This window comes from Paramormyrops kingsleyae, chromosome 25, assembly GCF_048594095.1.
Source record: "Paramormyrops kingsleyae isolate MSU_618 chromosome 25, PKINGS_0.4, whole genome shotgun sequence".
Classification (NCBI taxonomy): domain Eukaryota; kingdom Metazoa; phylum Chordata; class Actinopteri; order Osteoglossiformes; family Mormyridae; genus Paramormyrops; species Paramormyrops kingsleyae.
Window position 1 is genome coordinate 10,687,422 of NC_132821.1, and position 18,121 is coordinate 10,705,542.

Genomic DNA, 18,121 nt, shown 5'->3' on the forward strand with positions numbered 1-18,121 from the left:
GAGGATCAAAGAATGTAGGCCCTCTAAAATAGACAAACGAAAATACATTGTTGATAAGCGTTGCAAATTGTTTTGGGCTAGGGGCCCCACGGGCCTCCTGCACCCCAAGGGCCCCTGGGCAGCGGCCCCGCTGGCCCGGTCCGTAACCCGTCCCTGCGTGCATGCAGTTCCTCCAAAGCATGGACAACCAGGACCTTCTGTGTGTCTGGTGACAGCGACTTTGTGAGGTAGTAGGCAATTGGAGCTTTCCAATGACCCTGTAAGCCAGGGGTGTCCAATCTTATCCGCAAAGGGCCGGGGTGTATGCAGGTTTTTTGGATAACCTGTAGGTCAGCTGTTCAAACCCAGGTGTGAGGACTCTTCAGCCAATCAGTCCTCTAATTAGTAATCTAATTAGGGAGTTGCAGCGAAAATCCGCATACAAACCGGCCCTTTGCGGATAAGATTGGACACCCCTGCTGTAAGCCAACCGCCATGAAAACAAGCATGTTTGTGGCTACATCAGTCTCATCCCTGCCATCCCCCATACCAACAAATCCAGACATTTTTCGCCTATGGGGGTTGTACTGAATCTGTTTTATGATGGCCATGGCATCCAACATGAGTGCCACACAACCATATTTAGGTGGGTCTTGTGTAAGTCATCTCTGCAACATGTCCAACATCATCGTATTGAGTCCAGGCTTGGCATCCACTGATTACATCCACATTTGCAAAAAGAAAACAAATAGCATATTTCAGCATTTTAACCCTGGCATCCCTATTTCAGGCACTTTTTCTATCTCATTTTTTTCTGAAATTGTTCGCATTTTCTAAGACTTTCAAAAGTAGTGAAAATAGCAGATCAACAAGCTCACAGCGTATACATCAGTTCGCTGTTTGTCGTACAACATAGTATGTAGGGCTGAAGTGGTTTAGTAGTTGGACCAGTATGTTTAAAAAACGTTTAATCACATAACATGAACAATACCTTTGCAAGGTATGTGGATGTGGGAGGGGAAGATGCAGAGACTCCCTCAGGCAGCTGTATGCTTTTGGACCATGGAGGTCGAGTGTAAGGGCAGACACTCTCTGGTCCTTTGTGTATTCATGGCCCCCAAAGAGGTCTATCTGAAGATCTGAAATTCAATTAATTGAAACAATACCTACAGTATATGAATTTTTAAAAAGAGTGTTAACATAACATATACATGAAGTTCCAAGTTGTACTCATCAATTTATTTTACCCGGGTAGAAATCAAGCCTCTCTTTCTACTTGTTGTTTATGAGGTTCTTTTTATTCAGATCTTCGCAAAGACTCTTCACCGTTATCTTTGCCCTCTATTCTCGGGCCTTACCATTCTGCTTCTCCCCCTCCAGACTTTCCACTCTAGCCAAAGCGTCACCAAGTCCAGCCTTTAGACGAGTGGGAGAATCGGCCAATGCATAGGAGTAGTCCTAGTAGAAAGGAGGATGGAAAGGGTGTGTGTGTGCATCAGGGATGAATTGTCAATAATGGGACGTTTCAAAGTGTGCACATCTGTAGATGTGAGTATGTTTAAAAAAGGGCCACAATGCTCACAGCTGTATGGAACATACCAAATACAAATACTTACAACACTGGGCTAAGGTTCACTTTCAGGGAAATGCTGAGAAAGGTCCACTGTTAAGCTCTCTTCAGCTTTCCTTGTAGCTTTAATGGTCCTGCTTGCTACTGGCTAAAATGGCAGAAACCTAATACTTAAAAACAACTTAAATAAAAACAACCTGGCTGTCGACTTTGGTCCAACATTTCTGACATTGTGGTGACAACGACTGGAGAGTTTACTATGTTATTTAATATTAAATTATAACATAGCTAGTTACTTAATTTTACGGATAATTTCGGAAACTGAATGACCCACGATTGGATACACGTTGTAGCTGTATAAACTAAATAACTTTCAAATTTAGAATAAACTAGAACATTTCCTAAAGTTCATTTGATCTTCTAGCTGGCCTGTGTGAATCGATTGGCTTGAAAAATTTCACAAACCTGATATCCACAGATAAAGTATATGACACTGGAGTGTTTCCACAGTGTATTTGTCATGGTTGTGGGCATCTTGGGCACGGGAACGGGAACGAGGCATGGTGCACAAAGAAGGGGCGGACGACCCGCTTGCGGCTCCAGCAAACAAAACAGGGTTTATTAAATCAAACAGATAACTCAAGAAAACCAAAAGACCACGAGGGGTCAAAACTAAACAGGGAGGAATAAACTAGACTAAGTAACACACATGGAAAAACTAACTAGAAAAGCAAGACACTGAAGTAAAATCCAACCATGGGGGAAACCAGAGACAAGGGCATACCACAGACAAACGTAGACATCAGAGACACGAGCTTAGACAATAGTTTAGACACGATGAACCAGCGGGGAACAGAACAAGGGCAGGAACTAATATACTAAAAGGGGTAATGACTAACACAGGGCAGGTGAGACTGATTAACAAGGACTAGGGAAACAAGACACAGGTGAAACCAATTAACTCAAAGAAACTAACAATCAGGGAAACTAAGAACTAACCAAGAATGCATATATCAACACTAGGGAAGTACATAGGAATAACACAGGCAGGGGAATAAGAAACAAAACCAAAACCGATTACTAAATCAGACACCAGGGTATATCAAGCACAAAGGAAAAAACCAGGGAGCTAAATACAAAAACAGAGGAGGTGGGATTCGAACACAAGACAAGAGGGAACTCAGGACCGAGGGGCAAACAGACATGCTTAAAACATTGAGCCACGAGACCAGACAGGAAACAGGGGAGAACAAGGACTGACGTGAAGGATGGAATGACCAGCACCACCTGCTGGTCAAACGGGGAAGGGGCACGGAAGGACCACAGTGGGGGGCTGACCCTGACAGTATTAGTATGTTTTACTTAAGTGTAATAATCTGAATAATGCTTTGATCATTTAAAATAACCCAAATCTTACCGTAATACTATAAAGATGTTTTTGTTATTCTCCATCTTTTCCCTAACCAGATCAGACCCTTGTTCTGCAGGATTAAACTTAGCGTCCCAGTCCTGGACCGCTTCTTTAACCAGCAGGACTCCAGGCCTGATTTTCGGCTAATAAGGGAGTCTCTGGCAGTGCTGCTCAGAGTACCTCACTGGTTTGCACCAGAATACCTTAGTGATCTGCTGACCACATACAATCCCCCACGCTTGCTTCGTTCTCAAGGTGCGGGATATCTGTTAGTACCCAGGGTAGAAAGAGCTACGGCAGGCTGCAGAGCTTTCTCCTATAGAGCTCCTCAGCTGTGGAACGGTCTTCCACCAGATGTGCGGGTTTCAGACTCACTCTCAATATTCAAGTCTAGAATAAAAACACACCTATTTAGTTTAGCTTTTAGGGACACTAGTTCTAGCTCTAGCTAGCTTCTCACTCCTAGTTAAACCTATAGTGTGAGGTGTAGAGCTGGGTGGGGATCGGTGCCATTGGCTTTGGATAAACTGAATTGACAGTGCTGTCACTCTAGCTTCACAATTGCTTGTGGGATTGGAGTGCTGACATTTCAGGGACTCCCCATGCCTGCATTCCCACCTGCCTCTCCCTCCTACTTATGCTGCCATAGCCATATCTGCCGATCTACCTTTTAGCACTGCCTATAGTCTCCCCTACTTTGACTAATTGCATTTATTTCCCCTACTTCTCCTGGGGGGAGCTGCCTGGAGCCCTCAATCTATCAAGATGTCCAGCACACCCTGCTACATGTGACGTCGCCTCTAACAATGACGTCCATGCATCCAGCTCGCCGTTCTGCCCGTGTCATCTTCCTTGTATGACCCGCTCCCTGCCTTCTGGCTGCCTGGCGATTGGAGGGAGCGGTGGCACCGGCTTGCCATCTCCCCCCTGCTCCCTGTTCGTGTCTCAGATTTAACTGTATTTGACTCTCCCTGCCGGCCCCTGGAGGATGGGCTCCACCTTTGAGTCTGGTCCCTCCCAAGGTTTCTTCCTTCTGGGGAGTTTTTCCTTGCCACTGTCGCCTATGGCTTACTCACTGGGGGCTTTGGGTGGGGATGCTGTAAAGCGCTTTGAGACAATGTAATGTTGTGATAATGTGCTATACAAAAATAAATTATTTGTTGTTGGGGATTCAAACCTGCAATCGTTCAATTACAAGGGTGCTTCCCTAACCATTAAGCCACCACTGCCCACAATATTGCCCCCTATATTGCCTGTCTTGATGTCATGGGTTCCATACAGGATGAGGGTTAAACTGCATTCATAAGCATAAGATGTTTAAACTGACAGATTATTGTTTTTATACCTCCAAGCCATGGTAGCCGAATTCTTGGCCCCGGTGAAGAGGTGGTCATTCTCACCTCTCATTTTAATGAATTGAGCTGACTGCTCTTTGGTCCCTAAAACAAAATTACTTAATACCACCAAACAAAAGCAGCTTTAGCAACAAAATTAGCAGCTTAATTAGCAGTGGTGGTGGGGCCCTCATACCCGAACTGCACCCCCTAATTTTTTATTTTTTTATTTATTTTAGCAAGACAAAACCATACACACACTGGCTGGAATAGGAAAGCAAAAAATATACATATAATGACAAACAGAGTATTATATCACAGATCAAAATCAACAATAACCGGGGAGAATACATCAATTATCTATACACCACTAGTAACACATTCCAAACCACAAGATGTCACAGGTAGAAGCATTTATGAAATTAAGGTATGGAGTCCATATGCGAATGAAAGCATCAGTTGTCAAATGAATAATACAGGTCAAGAGTTCCAGAGGGATAATCTCCCTAATAATTGAATGCCAGCCTTTGATGGAGGGAGGCTTATCACTGATCCATGACATCAGCAAATTCTTCCTGGCAGCAAAAGACAACAAACTAAAAAGTCGTCTTTCAAATTTATTTGGAATGAGCTTACAAGGAAAGCCCAAGAGAAGTAACAAAGGATCCAGATCCAGGCCAAAGATGTTGTTCAATTGAGCCACAACTTTGGACCAATATGCCTGGATCCTATAACAGTTCCAAATGCAATGAATATAATCTCCTACATTAGACTTACACTTAGGACGGAGTGGCGAGTGACTTGCATTATATTTATGTCTTAATTGTGGCATGATATGTAGTCTATGTAAAATTCTAAGCTGAATGGCTCTTGCCCTATTACAAACTGAGAGCCTGTTAGCTTGAGACCAAACCGTCTCCCATTCCTCTACTGGAATATCCACCCCCAGGTCTCTTTCCCAAATCAGTCTTAGATATGAAGTGCTATCTGCACCATAGGAGCATAGAGCTTTATAGAAAAGGGAGATCAACCTGTGTGATGGGGAGTTCCAGAGGATTTCCTCAATAACAGAAAAAGAGTATTTAGAGATAAGTGTGGTATTTTTGAATATATAGTTTCTAATTTGCAAAAATCTAAAAAAGTGCTGTCTAGGTAGATTATATTTAGAAACTAAATTATCAAAAGACATTAGAGATCCATCCTCAAACAAGTCACCCATCCTACAAATACCAAGAATAGGCCAAAGATTAAAACCTGAATCTGTGACACTTGGCAGGAACTCTGGATCATTCAAAATAGGCAGAAGCGGTGAGGTTATATCGCTCTTGCCTTCCATCCTTTGAATAGCACGCCATGCCTTGAGGGTATTGGGTACTAAAGGACTATTATACAGAGTTCTGCATAAATTTGAATTAGAAACAAATAATAAGTTTTGTAAGGGGCAGCTGCACTGTAAAGATTCTAGATCAAGCCACACTGATTTAGGGTCTTTAATAAGCCATTCATTAATAAATCTAAGATGGCAAGCCAACTGATATAATCTAATATTTGGGAGGTCCAAGCCACCCTTTGCATTAGAGAGCTGAAGTTTAGATAGTTTTAATCTGGGTTTCCTTTTGCTCCAAATAAATGAACTGAGCCACCCAGTTAACTCTTTTATAGCCTTATTAGACAATAAAATAGGAATCATTTGCAATGGATACAGTAAGCGGGGTAAGGCATTCATTTTTATCAGAGCCACCCTCCCCAGCCATGACAGAGGGAGAGCCATCCACCTATTCAAATCATCATGGATATTTCCTAACAATGGTGTGAAATTGACTTTATATAATTGCTTCAAAAGTAGGGGTCACATGAATACCCAAGTATACAAAACCATCCTCAGAGCATATAAAGGGAAAAGACGGAGATTGATTGGTGGGCTTCTTATTACCTAAGAATAGGGCGACTGATTTCGAAAAAGATTATTCATTCATAAAATTTAAAGCTCTTAATTTCTAATCTATTGGCCCAAGTACATCCTGATTGCACTGTACTATTTTCTTGTATGCAGTTTTTATGTGAAATAACTCTTTAAATGTGAAATAAAGTGACACTTTTCTAGTAGCATCCAGGTATAATTGTTTTGTTTTTGTTTTTTTGACAATGTATAAAGTTTAAGACCTTGTCGTTGCCCCAAGTATTACAGTATTTTAAGTGCGACCCACAGGTCACTTAATCAAGCGGTTAACATCAACATCTGACATGAGGGGTAACAGACTTCGGAAGGGCCTTACAGTCTGTACGGATGCCTGGAATGAGGTCTGTTTGAGCTCCTACCTCAGGCTATAAAGCCAAATTAAGCATCAAATTAAAGCACAACATTTGTGGTCCACACAGAGACCAGACACATGTCTATAGCCCCAGGGGGGTATTTCACGAAGCAGGTTTTGCAAACTCTGGGTTTAAACTTGAACTCTGAGTTGATTAACTCTGAGATGTCAACCTCTGAGTTTTTGGTTTCAGAACAGGTGATAACGATTAGTTTACAAAACTCTGAGTTCAATTAACCCTGATTGTCACGCGTGCACGAGCACATACTGTAAAAAGGCTCTATCAATGGCATCCAGAGAAAATGATTCACCATGACAACACAGGGAAACAAATCTCGCGCTTCCAATTTCACCCCAGTGGAGCTTGAATTATTAATGATGGCGTATACTGAATATGAGCATGCCATATCAAAAAAAGGAAACACGATTGCTGCTGCGAAAGAACGGGAACAAGCGTGGCAGAAAATAGCTGACCGAGTGAATGCGTAAGTATTGATAAGAACGATGTTGATTGATGTATATTTAAGAAATAATACTAGTTTTTCTATATTCTCTCTAATTTAATTTCGTTATTACAGTTGTAACCCAGCAGGCATAAAGCGCACTTGGCAGCAAATAAAGATGAAGTATAAAAATATAGTACAAACAGGTAGGCACTGGACGATTGGGAGGTTTTGCTTGTCTATAAGACACAAAAGCTACAGTTTCATCTTAAATCTGGCAGCATGTAATATTGTTTAAATCTTTTTACAAGGTTCTAAATGTGGGCTTGGGTGCATATGTTCACATTTTGCCTACATATTAGCCAATAGGAAAAAGGCAGAGGCCCGAAAAACTGGTGGGGGTCCACCACCAACACCTCTCTCAGAGGCTGAAGAGATGGCTCTCAGCCAAAACACTGGCCGGCCCATGGCTGATGGCATCCTTGGAGGAAGCTCCTCCGATACAGCCATGCCCCAGGACAGAAGTTCTTACATAAGAAGTAATTAATTCATATGAATGATGTATATGCATTTGTCCAGTGTTGGCTCAGTGATGGCTATCCATTAAACTCATCATCAAACCCATCATAATCGAACCGATTGTAATTTATTTAAAAGTTATAGATGAGTATAATTTGATAGATGTCATTACTTCATGTACATACTGTTGAAAGACTGTGATATTTGAAAGACTGCCCACTGTTGTAAAAGTTATATTCAAAATGTGCAGGTCTCAGTTGATGAATTGCCTGTAATCCACATTGTCTTGCAGTTACTGATGGAGTAATCTCTGTTGTGGAACCGCCAGACACCCATGAAATGGTACATACTCTTCTAGCGATTTTTCATATTATGTCTTTCATTATTGGTGTATGCAAGTAAGAGATAGTCTTCACTACAGGATGAAGACATCTTGTCAGCTGTCACAGGGAGGGAAGATGTAGAGCAGCCTATGGTATGCACTTTCTAACAAAAACGTCATGTAAGTGATGCACCATTTTAAAACATTTATCCTTTCTTCACAGAGCAATGCAGAGAATCTCCAGGGTGAACCGACTGCATCCACAGCCACAGCGCAGCTTACCTCTGTAAGATGCTTCAGTATTTGCCTGCCAGTTATTGAAAAATTGGATTAAGAATCATTCTTCTCATTAAATGAAAATGTCGTTAGCTACAAGTGTCTGTTTTCTAAGTTATATTCATAGTGGTACAATTTTCACAGTGCAATACTGCCAAGATGTAACATTTTTGTGTATTCTAATAGCTCCCTGTAAAGCAGTTGTACAAAATATACCTTGAGAAACAAATTGAAAAATCGGATCTGGAAATGGAACACATTAAACAAAAAATGCAGAAAACCCTAATAGAAATACAAATATTGGAACATCAGTTAAAGGTGGGTAGTGGCACAAGTTGATGGATCGTTAACTGTCTTTCAAAACAAAATATTAAAATACTGTTTTGCATAATCAATTACAGGAAATAAAGAAGAGTTCATAAAATGATTGTCATTTGTTTTTATTTGCAACTTATTTACTGGAAATGATTAGAACATATTGCGTTTCGAACAGCTTGTCCATCTGTTGCATCAACAGGAATGTCAGGGTTGTTATCAGGGTCAACCTCTGGGGCAGCAACCCAGGTTTCTCTTCTCATCATTGCAATATTGTGCAGGACTACGCATGCAACAATGATATCACAGGCCCTTTCTGGGGTGGCACGGAGGCCACGAAGGCACTGGAAACGGGCCTTCAGTATGCCCAGGGTCATCTCTATTCTAGCCCGGGTCCTGCTGTGAGCCAAGTTATATCTTTGCTGTGGGCCAGGCTCAGGATCAGGGTATGGGGTCAGCAGATAGGGCTGGCATGGGTACCCCCTGTCACCGAGTAGGTAACCACTGAACTCCCCTACAATGATGAGTAGACAGTTTACATGTTAAGGTGCAATATGAGGGAACAAGATATTGCTTAAAGATTATAATATACTGTAGCTACATTGTATACTCACCACGAGCAAGTCTAGCACTCAGTGTGCATTCACGGAACATTCTGGCATCATGCACAGACCCAGGCCACTTTGCCTCCACGTTGCTGATGACATAGGCTGCATCACATATAATCTTCACAATGCAGAACAGTGATTAGTTACTGTAGATGTACTGTAAAGTAGGCCAATAGTTCAATGCAGTAAACTACTAAAAGCTAGAAACACCTACCTGCACATTAATACTGTGGAATGACTTTCTGTTCACATAGTCTCCTTCATTTACTGAAGGAGCCTTAATGGGAATATGTGTGCCATCTATGCAGCCAATCACACCTGGAAATCCTAACAAAGAGGGCATAAGTCTACTTAATTTTAACAGGTACTGCAGTCAGTTTCTAGTTTTGTATGGTGTTACAATGCAAAAAGTGTAACTGTATTTTATCTAGTCTTAACCTACAATTGTTTATTGCTTCAAATCTTAAAGCATATTACTAAATATATGAGGCTATTACTTCATACCTGCAATTCTGTGGAATTCTTCCTTGATTATTCTACTACATCTGTGACCAGGAAATGCCACAAACGTGTAGAGAAAATGTTTAAGCGCAAGAGTAACCTGTCTGATACACCGGCAGACGGTTGCCTTAGAAACATGTTGAGCGTCACCAATATTGTACAGAAAGCTGCCATTAGCAAAAAAGCGAAGTGCTGTACAAAGAATTTGCTCGGAACTGAGAGGATGTCCACGGTGTGTTTGACGAGCAAAATGAGGTCTAAGAATATTGTTGAGATAAATGATTGTCTGTGATGAAAAACGGTAACGCTCTAACAGAAAATCATTTGTAAACGATAAAATATCTAAACGGGGTCTGATCACCCTCTCCTGACGTAGATTCCTGCGGATAATTTGTGCTTCGATGTCGACCGGTCTTTCGAGAAAAGGACACGCCATGTCTGAGAAAGTACTTGCTTCAATCTGACTGTTCATTTAAAGAGGAGGAACTCAGAGTTACAGGGATTAAACCTGCTAGCGAGCAGGTTAGCTTCACGGGGTATGTTACCGCGGTAAATGACTCAGAGTTGGGCTCAACTGTCATGCGCACCAGTCAGGTGATCGCCACTAGGACCCGGAAGTAGGTGATCGTCCGGAAGATAAATAGCGGAGCTTCACAGTCTCTCGCCGCTCAGTCATTGCTAAATGACCCAAGCCTCTTCTACCTCCATCGCCGGTACTGTGAGTACTTCAGCCTTTGATTCCAGCAGTCCGATTGTGTGTATATATAGAACGGGGATTCCGATGGGAATTCCTACTCGTTAGTTAAGGAGCGTTCTTAGATTAATCGCGTGGTTATCCTACCCTTTTCGTGTACACTCCGCGTCTGGGTTACCTTCCACGCTACATTAAATATCCGCTGTCTTCCGATCTTCGCCGTGTTTTGCTACGGGAATTCCTGACAGAATGACTGAGCCCGGTGCGGTTAACCCAGCGGAGTTCGCCGCCATCTGCGACGCTGTCGCAAACCAGTCGGTACTGCTCCAGTGTGAGGTCGCGGAATTACGCCAAAGCACTCAAATCCAAGCTGCGTCTCGCGGCGAGGTGGAGGCGCTGCGGCAGGAGGTCGCGGGCCTTCGCGAAGCAGTTCGGGAGCTGGCTGGCGAGCGGCACGCACCGCGGGCGGCGGCTCGTCTTTCTTCCCCTATTGTTGACTCCCATCTTTCACTGCCTGAGAAATGGAATGGGGTAGATGGGAAGTGCGATGTATTTCTCACTGCGTTAGATTTAGTGTTTGAGTTCCAACCTACCCGATACTCCACAGATAGACAGCGCATTGCACTTCTCGTCTCCCTTCTTACCGGACAAGCAGCGGAGTGGGCTACGGCCATTATTCGGTCCGGATCCGACATAGGGCACTCTTATCCCGAGTTCATTTATCAACTCCGTGCTACGTTTTGTCATCCAGATAGTGAGGTGGAGACCGATTCAAGGTTGTACCATCTGCGGCAGGGGGGCTCACCCGTAAGCCGATATACAGCGGATTTTCGCACCCTCACAGTACAAACCACCTGGGGTGATTCCGCTCTCCGGAATGAGGGGTTGGCGAAAATCCACTATGAGGGGTTGGCTCCCCGTATTCGGGATGAGCTTGCCGGTAGGGAGCTCCCCGCCACTTTGGAGGGTCTCATTCAACTGGCCCTCCGGATCGACCAACGGATGAGCTCGCGTCCGAGGCAAATCCCCCGTAACCTGCCACCCACATCGTCTCCTTATCCACCAGCTGCTTTCCCAACATCTGCATGGGCTATCACCCCACCTCGATCCGTGGACCACCCGGGAGCTGGAGAACCCATGCAATTAGGGCGTGCCTCTCTGACCACAGCGGACAGGGAGAGGCGTTATAGGGAAGGTCTGTGTGCCTACTGTGCCTCTCCCAAGCACCATCGCGCCGTCTGTCCCCTCCGTCCGGGAAATGGTCATACCCGGTGAGTCCTGGGAAGAGCTCACCGGGTCCCTTACATCTTTTCTCCACTACTACGGCGGTTTCTCGCCTCACGGTTCCGGTACACCTCCAGTTTGACCACAAACGGGTTAAGACCTCGGCTTTTATTGATTCTGGAGCCGCAGGGAACTTTATTGACCTAACCTATGTCAAACAACTAGGGATGGAGCTGGTGGCGTTACCTCAGCCGGTTTCGATCACTGCGGTGGACGGTCGACCTCTGACCACCAGTCCTATTACTCACCAGACTCAATTTATCTCCCTCAGCATCGGTCAACACCATGAACATATCCAGTTCCTTGTCACATCCATCCACTCACCTCCCATCATCCTAGGGCACCCTTGGCTCTTTCAGCACGACCCCCTCATCACCTGGACCCAACAGCGGATTCTTCAGTGGGGGTCGACCTGCTCCGGACGGAAGTCTTCTGCAAGAAACGGGCCGTTAAATTACCTCCTCACCGGCCCTATGACCTCGCCATAGACCTCTTACCAGGTGCGACTCCACCCCGCGGCAGACTTTTTTCCCTTTCCCCCATAGAGACCAAGGCGATGGAGGAATATGTTGCTGACGCTCTCCGTCAGGGCACTATCAGGCCGTCTTCCTCACCCGCGGCCGCGGGATTCTTCTTCGTGAAGAAGAAAGACGGTGGTCTCCGTCCCTGCGTCGACTATCGGGGGCTCAACAACATCACCGTGAAGAACCGTCATCCACTTCCGCTGACCAACACCGCCCTGGACGCTCTATCCGGTGCTACCTACTTCACCAAGTTGGACCTCCGGAGCGCATACAACTTGGTGCGCATCAGGGAAGGCGACGAGTGGAAGACGGCTTTTATCACTCCCACTGGTCACTATGAGAGTCTAGTGATGCCCTTCGGTCTGTGCAATGCCCCCGCCGCCTTCCAACAATTTATTAACGATGTGCTACGGGACATGCTAGATCGTTGGGCATTCGTCTACCTCGACGACATCCTCATCTACTCCCATACCCTAGAAGAGCACATCCAACATGTTCGGGCGGTCCTCAGGCGTTTACTCGCTCATCAGCTGTACTGTAAGTTGGAGAAATGCGCTTTCCACCAGTGCTCCACCACGTTCCTGGGTTTTGTCATTTCACCCCAGGGCGTGGCCATGGATCCCCAGAAGCTGGAAGCTGTGCGTCATTGGCCCCTACCCAAGACGCTTAAGCAGCTGCAGCGTTTTCTGGGGTTCGCCAATTTCTATCGGCGTTTTATCCGGGACTTCGGTACAGTTGCTGCGCCTCTCACCGCTCTAACCCGTCCTTCCACCCATCCTTACAGTCTCACTCCGGATGCCATCAACGCATTCCAGAAGCTATGTCACTTTTTTACTACTGCCCCTATTCTTCTTCACCCGGATGTCACCAAACCCTTCGTGGTGGAGGTGGACGCCTCAGACGTAGGCGTCGGAGCGATCCTCTCTCAGCGGGGTCTGGACCAGAAACTGCATCCGTGTAGTTTTTTCTCCAGGAAGTTCAACCCCACTCAGCAGCGTTACAGGGTGGGGGACCGTGAACTGCTGGCCATTAAGTGGGCCCTGGAAGAATGGCGTCACTGGCTCCAGGGTGGCAGCGAACCATTCATGGTCTGGACGGACCACCAGAATCTCATCACCATCCAACACGTCAAACAGCTCAACCCTCGACAGGCACGATGGGCCCTGTTCTTTGAACAATTCAACTTCCACATTTCATATCGGCCGGGGTCCAAGAACACCAAGGCTGACGCTCTCTCCCGCCAACACCAGGCCGATGCTCCTCGGATGGATCCGGAACCGGTGGTGCCCACCGCTCGAATCGTCGCCCCTCTCCAGTGGGATCTGGTGACTAGAGTGCGCCAAGCCCAGACCACGGAGCCCGCTCCGGCAGATTCTCCACCCGGCCAGCTCTATGTTCCCACGTCCATCCGGCCGGAAGTCCTTTCTTGGGCTCACTCCTCTGCCCTGGCAGGCCACCCCGGTACCAAAAGAACCTTCCAGTACCTCCAGCGCGCTTTCTGGTGGCCTGCCATGGATCGGGATGTCCGAGAATTCGTGCGAGCCTGTCCGGTGTGCGCCAGGGCCAAAACCAACAATCAACCGTCTCCGGGTGGACTTCAACCCCTCCCGGTTCCTCATCGGCCCTGGTCGCACATCGGCCTGGACTTTGTCACTCGCCTGCCGGAGTCAGAGGAGAAAACTACGATTCTCGCTATCGTAGACCGTTTCTCCAAGGCGGTGCACTTGGTGGCCCTAGCCGGACTTCCATCGGCTAAAACTACCGCTGAACTGATTTTAGAACACGTGGTCCGTTTGCATGGGTTCCCCAGGGACATCGTCTCGGACAGAGGGCCTCAATTCACCGCCAGGTTCTGGAAGGCTTTTTGCCGCATGATCAACTCCTCTTGCAGTCTGTCTTCAGGTTACCACCCTCAAACCAACGGTCAGACGGAGCGGACTAACCAACAACTGGAACGCTACCTGAGATGCTTTGTTGCGGATAAACAGCATTCCTGGGCGCGCTACCTCATTTGGGCTGAACTGTCTCACAACCTGCACACTTCCGCCGCAACTGGTCTCAGTCCGTTCGAGGTGTGCAACGGTTTCCAACCCCCTATGTTCGACTATCAAGAACCGGAGGTGGATGTCCCATCGGCCCAACGGTTGGTCCGTCGATGTCGCAAGCTCTGGACGCAGGCACATTTTGCCATCAAGAGGGCTAATCGTCAGTACATTGCCCAACACCGCCGTCGGCACCCCCCGGGTCGGTTGTTCAATGTGGGTGACAAGGTCTGGCTTTCCACCCAGAACCTTCGCCTCCGCACCGACTCACGGAAACTCACCTCCCGTTTCATCGGGCCGTACCGTATCACCCACCATCTTAATCCTGTCACCTATCGTCTCCTGCTGCCCGGGACTCTTCGGGTTCATCCAGTGTTCCATGTTTCTCAGCTCAAGCCCTTTGTTACTTCTCCCATGGTTCCGCCCCCCCCCGCCCCCCCTCCGCCCCGTATCATTGCTGGTGGTCCCGCTTGCACTGTGCGCCGGATCCTCGATGCGCGCCCTCGGGGTCGCGGGACTCAATACCTTGTTGATTGGGAGGGTTACGGCCCTGAGGACCGCTCTTGGGTTCCGGCTCGGTTTATTCTGGATCCTTCCTTGGTCCGGGATTTCCGCCAGCGGCTGTCCTCCCGGCCGGGTCCGTCGGGTGCCGGTCCTGGAGGGGGGGGTACTGTCATGCGCACCAGTCAGGTGATCGCCACTAGGACCCGGAAGTAGGTGATCGTCCGGAAGATAAATAGCGGAGCTTCACAGTCTCTCACCGCTCAGTCATTGCTAAATGACCCAAGCCTCTTCTACCTCCATCGCCGGTACTGTGAGTACTTCAGCCTTTGATTCCAGCAGTCTGATTATGTGTATATATAGAACGGGGATTCCGGTGGGAATTCCTACTCGTTAGTTAAGGAGCGTTCTTAGATTAATCGCGTGGTTATCCTACCCTTTTCGTGTACACTCCGCGTCTGGGTTACCTTCCACGCTACATTAAATATCCGCTGTCTTCCGATCTTCGCCGTGTTTTGCTACGGGAATTCCTGACATCAACTGGCTTTTTGAAACCGAAAACTTTGAGTTTCCCTTAACTCACACACAACTAACTCCGAGTTTTCACTAAACCCGCTTCGTGAAACGGCCCCCAGCAGTTTTAGAGTAACCCTTCAAAATATTTGGAGCATTATAGACTGGGCCACTACCTATCTGATGCATGGCACACTGACCTGTAATACACCGCAAATACACCAAAGCACGTGACGAACTGAAACACACAGCCCGTCTACTCAAATAATCACGCTTTTATTTTACAGTTTGCAAGGGAATTAGCAGGATAACCTTAGCAAAATCACAGAGGTCAAAGCAATGACAGACAATATAAAATGTACACAGGCAAATAAAGCTGACAACCTACAGTATTTGTGGAGCATAAAAACATGATGACCGTTTAAGGAAAAATAACCTCAACTATTTTAACACAGGTTACTTACTGAAGCGGTTAACATCAACATCTGAGATGACGGGTAACAGACTTCAGAAGGGCTAATTATGATATATATAGTTGATATACAATTAGAGTATTAAGCTTGTCCTAACTTATATTAAATTATAAAGTTATTAAACTTATATTAGACATATTATATATATATGATGTTATTTATCAAAGGCATTGAGCACTAAACAATGGAGATGACAATTGGAAATTCAACTAAAAGTAAGTGATAAGCAGAAGAAAACAGGGAACAGGGCCACACAGGCAAGTTAGCTGTAGTTGTGAGCAAATTACAATGATGCAAATATTTTTAATCCAACTATTTAGTTACAAATTCCTCAGCCTGGGAGTCATCAGCATTTGAATCAAGCAGGTCAGTTACTCAATCCGTTAACATCAGCTTCTGACATGAGGGGACAAATACCTGGATTGGGCTTGCCAGCCTAGGGCTATTGTTTCCTTGATTGCTGTTTTGCACTTCTCTGCGATGCACATGCAGGGCTACCCATCCCCCAACAATCTGCCAACGTAACAATTAGGCTGAGATCTCACGTAAACATCAGGTCACGTAAACAAACAGAGTGACTCAAATAAATGTATTAAAGAACCAGTAATGCTGAGCAATATACCAAAATATTCGGAACATTATACATTGAGCCTATCCTGCAAATATTAGTAGTCACTGTATGTCATGTCTGTGTCACAACAGTACGGATTAGAACAATATGTGGTACCATCAGTAATGCGATCTGGGCCCTTTAAGGCTGGCTCGCTCCAATTAGTGAGCGAGTGCTTTCAGGCAGAAATTTCAGGGTAAAAACGGCGAAATCGAAATTGGATCATACTGGCAATATTGCTCAGAATCGCTGTAGCTGTCCGATGGTATGCGGGGCATTGCCGTTGCTTACAGTGACTGACAAATAAGAAAGCAAACATTCTTTATTATCATCCTATGTATTTTAAATTACGATCTTCCACATTAATCAAGAGAGTGTAAAACGAACAATATTGCAGCTCCAATAGCTTATATTATAGTCACCCAAGAGTCACAACATGGTTTTGAAATGGCAAAGACAGACAGAAATTAATTGTATATGAGCAAGCAACATAAGGGATCTGTTGTTTGGGTAAATTATATTATAGTATACTATATATATGTGGTGTGGTGGCGAATTCGTGCAGAAATTTCAGGGTAAATACGGCGAAATCGAAATTGGATCATACTGCCAATATTGTGTAGCGGATATAAAGATCCGTGTAGTGTATGGACTAACTTTTGTGCGGAGTTGTCTCTTCTGTGTTCCCTGTGGTTCAAGCCTGAAAGGTGTTCGTCAGTTTTATGTGCATTGATATGCCTGTTCACAGTTGGCTGTGAGGCTCTCCGAAGCTGACAGTAAAGTCACTAACTCCCAGCCCGTGTCTGTTCTAATTAATCCATTCCGGTGTTCAAAAACACCACAAACTGGCGACGAGTCCGAACCTGCACGCAAACGAGAGTCCCCGGCTGCACTGACAGTTTTCGCGGAGACGGCGGAGCGAGGAAAACCAAGGTAAAAAGACGCCCGCGAGTACAAGCTAAGCTAACGGCTAAACGCGGAGGAACAGATGGCACACATAGGGAAAATAGAAGAGTTTGACGGCACAAATGAAGACTGGGAAGTATATATTGAGAGAGTTGAACTGTATTTCACAGCAAATGACGTGGAGGAGGAAAATAATGTCCCCACACTTCTTAGCCTCATAGGCGCTAAGACGTATAACCTGCTCAGAAACTTGCTTACCCCCGAAAAGCCTGGCACGAAGACGTTCCAAAGCATTGTAAACACGTTAAAAAACCACCTGAACCCAAAACCCCTAGTGATTGCGGAGAGATTCCGTTTTCACAACAGGAACCAGTACAAACACGAAAGCATCACTGAGTATATTGCTGAGCTGCGCAAACTGACTCAGTTCTGTGAATTTGGAACAGGACTTTCTGATGCATTGCGTGACAGACTGGTTTGTGGCATGCATTGTGGAAGCACACAAAAAAGACTCTTGTCAGAAAAGGATCTTACTCTAGAAAGAGCATTAGCTACTGCAGTGTCTATGGAGACCGCTGCCAAAGATGCCTTGGAGCTACAAAAAAGGGCTGTGGATAATGGGCTACATAAAATGTCAATGAATGATGCCAAAGGATATAAACAGAAGTGCTACAGGTGTGGCAAAACATCACACAATGCTAATGATTGCTGGTTTAAGGACAAAAACTGCAGAAGGTGTAATAGACCTGGACATATTGAGCGGGTGTGCAAACAGAAATCCACCAGTAAGCAAGCACATGAAAAAGATAAAAGAACAAAACGCAGGGACAAACATATACATAATGTGACTGAAGATGAAGGTGAATCAACTTCAGAGTCTGATACTAATGGACTGGGCTGTTTAAGGTTGCATAGTGTAACTGAGAGTGAAGATAGAAAAACTATCTGGGTTACACCAGATGTGTCTGGTGTGAGATTAAAGAT

The 18,121-nt window shown here is 45.6% G+C and overlaps 2 long non-coding RNA genes across 4 annotated transcripts; one reads left to right on the forward strand and one right to left on the reverse strand.

The window, feature by feature from the left end:
• The first annotated feature begins 6,707 nt into the window (after positions 1 to 6,707).
• On the forward strand, positions 6,708 to 8,575 carry LOC140583070 (uncharacterized). The gene is made up of 5 exons (XR_011985859.1): positions 6,708 to 7,091; positions 7,185 to 7,255; positions 7,412 to 7,588; positions 7,861 to 7,910; positions 8,114 to 8,575. It is a non-coding gene; the product is annotated as an uncharacterized lncRNA (long non-coding RNA).
• Positions 8,576 to 8,590: 15 nt separating this feature from the next.
• Positions 8,591 to 16,135, reverse strand: LOC140583069 (uncharacterized). 3 transcript variants are annotated; one of them, XR_011985858.1, is made up of 4 exons: positions 16,039 to 16,135; positions 9,304 to 9,416; positions 9,096 to 9,207; positions 8,591 to 8,995 (listed from the first exon to the last, which is right to left on the reverse strand). It is a non-coding gene; the product is annotated as an uncharacterized lncRNA (long non-coding RNA). The 3 variants fall into 3 exon arrangements; XR_011985857.1 differs by lacking the exon at positions 16,039 to 16,135 and adding an exon at positions 9,594 to 10,152; XR_011985856.1 differs by lacking the exon at positions 16,039 to 16,135 and having other exon boundaries at positions 9,304 to 10,152.
• Positions 16,136 to 18,121: the final 1,986 nt, after the last annotated feature.